The sequence below is a fragment of the Pipistrellus kuhlii genome, unplaced genomic scaffold, assembly GCF_014108245.1.
Source record: "Pipistrellus kuhlii isolate mPipKuh1 unplaced genomic scaffold, mPipKuh1.p scaffold_m20_p_16, whole genome shotgun sequence".
Classification (NCBI taxonomy): domain Eukaryota; kingdom Metazoa; phylum Chordata; class Mammalia; order Chiroptera; family Vespertilionidae; genus Pipistrellus; species Pipistrellus kuhlii.
Genome location: NW_023425471.1, coordinates 29,672,468 through 29,680,911, shown reverse-complemented (window position 1 = coordinate 29,680,911; position 8,444 = coordinate 29,672,468). Strand labels below are relative to the sequence as shown.

Here is an 8,444-nt window from a genome sequence, read left to right as displayed (position 1 = left end):
GGTTATTTTGTAGAATGTTTCTTAATTTGAGTTTGTCTGATGTTTTCTCATAATTAGATTGGGGTTATTGATTTGGGGGAACAATATCACAGAGGTGAAGTACCCTTTTTCATCACAATGTTAGGGTTACATGAAATCAACATGACTGATCACTGAAGATATTGACTTTGATAATTTGTTTAAGGAGATATCTGCCAGGTTTCTCCACTTGTAGAGTTACTATATTTTCCTTTTCATCCCTTAGTTGTTAGAAGTCCATATTAAAGAGAAAGGGAATTAAACTCGACCTCTTGGAGGGAGGAGTATAAAAGAATTTGTGGGTATATGTTTAAAACCAATTACTAATAAATATTAGGAATCATATTAATTGAGACTATCCAATTACTCGTAGTTGATGTGAGAGAGAGATGTAGACTGGTGGCCTCCCACACGCACCCCTACAGAGGAGTGAACCTGCAACCCAGGTAACTGACCTTGACCGGAATTGAACTGACACTCACTGAGCAACACCAGCCAAGGCATTGAATCTATTGTTTTGATGACAAATTATCTGCTATTCTTATTAGGGTTCTCTTGTAAATTAGGAGTCATTTTTCTCTTGCTTCTTTCAACACTTTCCCTTGTCTTTTGCTTTCAGCATTTTTGCCATGTTGTATTTGTTTGTTGGTCCATTGAACTTTCTGGATAAGTAGATGGATATTTTTCATCAAATTTGGGAAGTTTTCAGAAATTATTTCTTTGAGTATTTTCTGCTCCTTTTTCTCTCTTTCCTGTCCTTTTAATATTCCTATTATGTATTTGTTTGTGCAATTAATAGTGTCCCATATTTCACCCAGACTCTGTTAATTTTTCTTTGTTCTTTTTTTTCCTTTCTGATTTCAAGGCAAGGTTTACTGCTTTACAAACACAAACATGATACTTGGTCTTAATAGAAAAATGACATCAGATACACCCTGAATATATTTAGCATTGGGATAGCTGACAGTTCAGTACAAAACAGGTTTTTTTTTAGGATCAGTGAGGCATGAAAAGAAACTATCTTACACTTCGGTACATCAGAAACACTTGTTTTAAGTAATATTTTGCTTGAATTAAGCCCTATTATATTCTTTACGTGTAAAACTTCATAACGTGCCTTGGGCTCTGACCCATCTGTTTGATCTATATATATAATATCATACATGTCTTTGACTAGTGCACTTACTGTTATGTACAGAACTTAAAATGTGATACTGTAGGTATAACATTTGGTTTGATACGTGATATAAACTAATCAAAGTTGTATATCAAATCAAGGAAGTGTTTTTTGTGAACTATTTCTACTGAAGATGTATTTAAATTACAATAATTAAAAATAAACAGCATGGCCGAAGCCAGTTTGGCTCAATGGATAGAGCGTCGGCCTGTGGACTGAAAGGTCCCGGGTACGATTCCGGTCAAGGGCATGTACATTGGTTGCGGGCACATCCCCAGTGGGGGTGGTGCAAGAGGCAGCTGGTCGATGTATCTCTCTCATCGACATTTCTAACTCTCTATCCCTCTCAATTCCTCTCTGTGTAAAATCAATAAAAATATATTTAAAAAAATAAAATAAAATAAAAACAGCATGAAGCAGTGATCCATTAATGGGACAGGTCAGTAGCTATGTGCATAACTAGCAGTAAGAATAACTTTGCCACCGAGCTCATAAGCATACATTTAAGAAGCATCTTGTAAATAAGAAGCACCTTGTAAATTAGAGTTGGAACTATGCAACTAGTTCATATAAAGGAGCCATGTGCCCTGTTGTAAATGAAGGTCCATTACATGAAGATAGACCTCTCCTGTCTTGATTAATTCCAAGTCTCTTATGATCCAGAAATGCTGGGAATAGTAAATTCAAATGCATTGGGTGTGAACTGCACCTAGAACTTGCAATCCCTTTTTCGGTTAAACCTTTTCACGTAGCTGCTGCTGCTCCAGAACAGTCTGTCTCCTGGGTGAAGGTACCTGGAGGGAGCTGCTGTCTCTTACGGTAGATGTAGCCCATCACAATATACCTGTTTACAACTCTGGACATGTCTTATTATAGCTGGAGGAGTCTAGGGTAAGGTGACCAGACGCCTCGATTTTTAACAATTTGTCCCGCGGCGTTTTAAAATCGGGACTTTTTAAAAATGCCGCGGGACAAATTGTTGAAAATCGGGACTGTCCCGCCAAAAGCGGGACGTCTGCTCACCTTAGCTAGGGCTAAGATGTGGACTCGGAAGAAAAAGCCGTCCAGAGTGATGTACAGGCGGTTCATCTTGTACAGCCCGTCCAGGCAGTAGGTCTCGCGCTCCTCCAGATCCACCGGACTGGCGTGCGCGCAGGACTCAGCATCGGGCTCCGCGCCTGTTCTCCCCCCGCTCCCGCTGCCACTGATTCAGGCGCGGCCGGTTGGGGTGAGCGAGGGCGCGCGCAGGCGGGCGCGCGTCGGGGAAACGGGTTCGCGGCGCGGGGACGCTGGGTTCTCCGCCCGCGGGAGGCGCGGGCTCGGCGGGTCGGCGGGCGCGCGCGGCCTTCCGGAAGCCAGTCTGGTTCTCGGCGGGCGGCGGGGGCTTCCGGCGCCGCGGGTCTGACCAGGCGGGAGGAGCGACCTCAGGGGACCCGCTGTTCCTGAGGCCCCGGAGGCTTCTCCGTGTTCGGACCGCCGCCGGGATCGGGGTTCCTGTTGTGGGGCGGCGAGGCTTTTCCCTCCACCACTGGGGCTTCTGGAGATGATCGAATGATCAAGCAGAGGAGCCAGAAAGCTCTAGCTGTCATTTTAGCAGACAGGTTCCCATCTTTGTTCTTTTTTCTCTGTGTTCCTCAGAGTACATAAAATCTATGAACCTTAGCACCCACCAATTCTTTTTCCTTCTAGTGCAAGTCTACTGTTGAGCTACTCTAGTAAATTTTTCTCTTTGTATTCCTCAAAATTTCCACTTGTTTCTTCTCTATTGATTTTTTCTATTTGTTATGACATTTTCATCATACCTGCCTTTACTTCTTTAATCACAGTTATTTTTAAAAAATATATATTTTTTATTGATTTCAGAGAGGAAGGGAGAGAGAGAAACATCAATGAGAATCATTGATTGGCTTCCTCCTGCATGCCCCCTAGCGGGGATCGGAGCCCGAAACCTTGCATGTGCCCTTGGCCAGAATCCAACATGGGACTCTTTAGTCCGCAGGCTGAAGCTCTATCCACTGAGCCAAACCAGCTAGGGCAATCACAGTTATTTTTATTCTTAGAAATATCCATATTTATATTGGAACTATCCATATTTATATTGGAGACTTTGAAGTTTTTGTTAAATTCAACATCTGGTCACTCTCACATGCAGCATCAGTTGCCTGTTTTGCTCCCTATGTATGTGTCAGATTTTCCTGTTTCTCTGCATGTCTTGCATTTTTTTCAGACAATATATTTTATTAACTCTGAATAGTTGGCCCTCTCCTTTTGTGGCTTATTGTTGATATTTTCTTATTTGTTTAGTGGCTGCCTGGATTGTGTGAAGGAAAAGAGCCACATGCTAACCTGACAAGCTCAGGGGAGGCTTGTGTGGCAGTCTTGCAAACTCAGAGACCTAAAATAACCACAAAAGATGTTTTGAAAATTAAATATCTAACTACAAACAGATTATAGTGGGTAGTTATTTCCTAGACCGATATTTCACCTGACAAAGATCAACTTAGATCTTCTTTGCTGAGCCCATTTGTCTTCCTGCCTCTAAAATAACATATCTATGAGATGTCTGGGTAACTTGGAACTTCCCTTTTTCTGGAGCCCCTGGGGCACAACCAAATGTGGTGCCCCAAATTCCTTAGTTATCATGTTAATTGTTCCTGCACTCACCTGAGTACACGTCTATCATTTTACTTTTTATCCAATCCCAGGGGTTTCCCACCACTTTGCTTTCTCCCGCCTCCTTACTCCATCATCAATGAATTTCATGTAACTCACCTATGTCCCTCCTTTGATTTCAGTGTATAAATAGAAATGTAACCCCGCCATTATTTGGAGCATTATCTCAATCCGTTGAGGTTCTGCTTCCCAAAATATGTAGACAGTTTGGCTCAAATAAACTCACTAAAATTCTTTACAGCTTTACATGTTTTTTGTTGTTGTTAACAATTAGTTTACTGATGTCTACTTCCTTCCTGCTAAGTGAATCCTCTTATGTTGCTCCTTGGAGGGCACAGCATTGGGTATACCCACAGTCTCTCTGAGAAGACAGTGGTTTCAAAAATCCTCTTTACCATCTCTTTCTCAGAACACACTTGGCTGTTAAGTTCCACTAATAAAATGATTGCTCTATTGTTTTTGACAATGCACTGGGACATCAGTTGCTCTACAGATTCCTGGAATTAAATTTGGCTTCTTTTCAGAGATAGTTTATGAGGGATAAAGAGGGGAATAAACAGGGCAATTATGGAGGATATGTTCTGGAGAGATGCAGGCATTCTCTGATGTTCTGATCAGATGTTCATTTTAGGCAAGCACTATGAACCTGGGGTTTGGTGGTGTAACCTTTATGTCCATTTATGCTTCTCCAGATATAGTTCTGAGCCTAGCACACATGCCTGCCCCCTCCCTTCATAGAGCTTTTTGTTTTACTGTTTCCTTTCCCTAGTTGCATTGGGTTTCCACAACTGCCTTCAGGATACGGGCTTTGTTGTCCTTCTTCCTGCAGACTTAATCTTTGCTTAATAGGGAAAATAGGTCTGACTGGAATTTCAGTAGTGACTGCTGATTCCCATTCCTAACTGGCAAGATGGGGCAAATTTTCTCAGATTTTCTTTGATCTTCCTTGGGAACATCTAGTCCAGTTTCTAAAATAAAGCCTGTAAGAAGAGTGCAAGCCCCTTATGTATGTGGCCCCAAGGAACTCCAAACTCTCATGCTAGCCCTCACGCAGTCTTTAGAAATTCATTAGCAGTTTTTAGCTAAATTTTCTTACTGTCCTACATGTGTTTGGTGGTTTCTATCCCAAATAAACAAACGTTTGGGTACTATTTCTCCCTCCATGAATCTCTTTCTAGATTCTGGGGTAACTATTTGCCCTGTGGATTTAGTTCTCTGGTGGTTTTAAGAAAATTTGTTGTTTTGCAGTTTGTCAAAAAATTTTTTTAGGTGTGAGTGGTATTCTTTCAGCTCTCCATTTGGAGCTGAAACCAAAAATTGTCTTGCTCATTTTACAATTTAAATATAACATCTACACTAATAAAAGAGAAAAATGCTAATTGACCATACCTTCGCTACACCTATAGCCAATCAGGAGTGATATGCAAGTTAAGCCAACAAAGATGGAGGGTAAATTTGCATATGCAGGAGGGGCAGGCAGCGCCTGACTCAGCCTGAGGGGTCCAGGTAGCCATTGGTAACCTGGCAGGCCTGGCGAGCAGAGCCTGATGTCGCCTGCTGGGTCAAGACTGCGATAGGTAACTGGGCAAGGGAGACGAGGGGGGTGGCAGTGCCTGATGCCACCCACAGTGTCTAAGCAGCCATCGGGACCCTGGGTAGGCTGGGCTGCCTGTGGACCAATGGAGCAGGCCAGGGTTGAACATTTTAATGAAAATGGGATGCCTGTGCCCAGCCCACCTCGCCCAGTCCCTGGCAAGGAAAGGGCAGTGGCAGTTAGCAGGCACCAGGGCTTAGAAGGGACTGTGAGCAACCTGCAGGCGTGCTACCAGGAAGAGGTGCTGAACCATGATGACACAGAGGGCTGGCTGATAGAGGTGCGCAACGGTGTAGATGAGGTGGCTCTCACTGGCGCTGAGCTTGAAAAGCACACCAACAGCCTGATGGACTAAATCACCTTTCTGAAGAAGGTGCATGAAGAGGAGATCGCTGAGCTGCAGGCACAGATCCAGTATGCTAAGATCTCTGTGGAAATGGACATGTTCTCCAAGTCCGACCTCTCTGCAGCGCTCAAGGACATGGCATCCAGTAGGAGAAGCTGGCTGCCAAGATCATGCAGAATGCAGAAGAATGGTACAGGAGCCGCTTCACCATGCTGATGGAGAGCACTACCAAGAACACCTACGGGTGCCCGCCACGAAGGAGGAGGTATCTGAAAGCCGCAGCCTGCTCAAGGCCAAGACCCTGGAGATCAAAGCATGGCGGGGTATGAACCAAGCTCTGGGAAAGCAGCTGTGAGAGCTGGAGGATAAGCAGAACTCTGATGTTAGTGCTATGCAGGACACAATCAACAAATTGGAAAATGAGTTGAGAACTACAGAGAGTGAAATGGCACAATATTTAAAAGAATACCAGGACTGCCTCAATGTGGCTTTGGACTTTGACATTGCAGCTTTCAGGAAACGCTTGGAAGGTGAGGAGACCCAGCTCAGTTTCACCAGTGTGGGAAGCATAGCCAGGGGCTACTCCCAGAGTTCCCAGATCTTTGGTTGATCTGCCTAAGGGGGTTTACAGACTAGCTCCTACTTGATGTCCAATCGCTCCTTCCCTTCTTAATACACCAGCAATGTCCTGGAGGAGCAGATCGAGGTGGAGAAGACCATTGAGGCTGCAAAAGCCAAGGAAGCTAAGAATGAACACCTCTCTGAAGGAGAAGCTGAAGAGGAGGAGAAGGAGAAGGAACTGGCTGATAAAGAGGAAGGAGAGGAAGAGGAAGAAGGTGCCAAGGAAGAATTTGAGGATGCAAAGGAGGAAGAAGAAAGAGGTGAGGGTGAAGGAGAAGATGCCCAAGAAGCTGAGTATGAGAAGAAAGATAAAGGTGCTGGGGAGGAGCAAGCAACCAAGAAAAGATTGAGCACCCTTTCCTTAATTATTTCAGGAATAATCAATCCTGTCACCAACCAAGCAGTTGAGCTCCAGATACTATATGAATGAATAAGTCAATATATGTAAAATTCTGAGGTGACTCAGGTTGGACATTAAATGTTATGCTATGACTTTTCTCCTTATGCAGATTATTTGTTTGCTTGCAGAGTGGCTTCCTGGCTTGCTGCCAGCCTGTGCATGGTCCATGCTTATGAGTTCAGGATCTATGACAATGTGAATAATTCAGATGTTTACAATAAAAACATATGAATTCACTGATGTTAATGTTAAACTTCATGGAAAAAATAGTCCTTTGAGTCTTTGGTGGTTAGAAATTAAAGACCTCAAGTCATGTGCGATAAACAGTAAATAAAGTTACACTGAATGACAACAACAACAACAAAAATACATTAAGGGCCAGGAACATTCAAAGAGCTGGGGAACCATTCCCAAATCAGGAGGGGAAGTCACAGTGTGTATATTATTGCTATGAATACAGCATTTCCTACTACTTACAACATATACAATGTAATGTATTAGATGCCTTCCTATCGCATGAAGTATGTATTCTCATAGAGTAATACTAGTATACATGTTATAGTTATGGCAGTATGTCATATCCTATCTATATTAATAAAAGGATAATATGCTAATTATACCATGAGACCTTCCAGAAGTCCTTCCAGGCAAAGCCATGGTGGTGGGGCCGAGGCAGAGGCGGTCAGGCCAGGAGGGGAAAGCAGTTGGGGGGTGATCAGGCCAAGAGGGGAGGGTAGTTGGGGTGATCAGGCTGGTGGGGGGGGGGGGGGGGCGATGGGGGCAATCAGGCCAGCAGGTAGAGTGGTTAGGGGTGATCAAGCAGGCAGGCAGGTGAGCAATTAGGAGCCAGCAGTCCCAGATTGTGAGGGGGTTGTCCAACTGTCAGTTTAGACCTGATCCCACAGGAGTCTCAGATTGGAGAGGATGCAGGCCAGGCTGAGAGACACCCCCCCTTTGCATGAATTTCATGCACCAGGCCTCTAGTCCTCCTATATAATAAAAGGCTAATATGCAAATTGACCAAACAGGCGAAATAACTGGTTGGTATGACATGCACTGACCATCAGGGGGCAGCTGCTCAATGCAAGAGCTGCCCCCTGGTGGTCGGTACGCTCCCACAGGGGGTGCATGACTCAGTCAGAAGCTGAGGAGTGAACATCCCCTGAGGGTTCCCAGACTGTGAGAGGGCTCAGGCCAGGCTGAGGGACCCCCCTCCCTCAAGTGCATGAATTATGTGCACTGGGCATCTAGTTTATATAAATTCCCTGTGGTTCCCATAAGCAATACAAATTCTTTTGTTCTAGTGATTTGCAGTGGACAGGAAGTTGGATACTATTCTCAGAAATATTGTACTTCTCCCGGCCAGCTTAGTAGTTGAGCATATACCTATAAACCAGGAGGTCACAGTTCAATTCCCGGTCAGGGCATATGCCTGGGTTGCAGATTTGATCTCAATTGTGGGGTATGCAGGAGGCAGCCAATCAATGGTTCTCTCTCATCATTGATGTTTTTATATCTCTCTCCCTCTCCCTTCCTCTCTCTGAAATAAATAAAAAACATATATATTTTAAAAAAGAAATACTTCTTACCCCAGAAGCATTTCTTGTGTCTGGGA

The 8,444-nt window shown here is 44.0% G+C and overlaps 2 pseudogenes; one reads left to right on the top strand and one right to left on the bottom strand.

Moving 5' to 3' along the window:
• Positions 1-1,605: 1,605 nt before the first annotated feature.
• LOC118720239 lies at positions 1,606-2,797 on the bottom strand (annotated as a pseudogene).
• Positions 2,798-5,547: 2,750 nt separating this feature from the next.
• LOC118720238 lies at positions 5,548-7,006 on the top strand (annotated as a pseudogene).
• Positions 7,007-8,444: the final 1,438 nt, after the last annotated feature.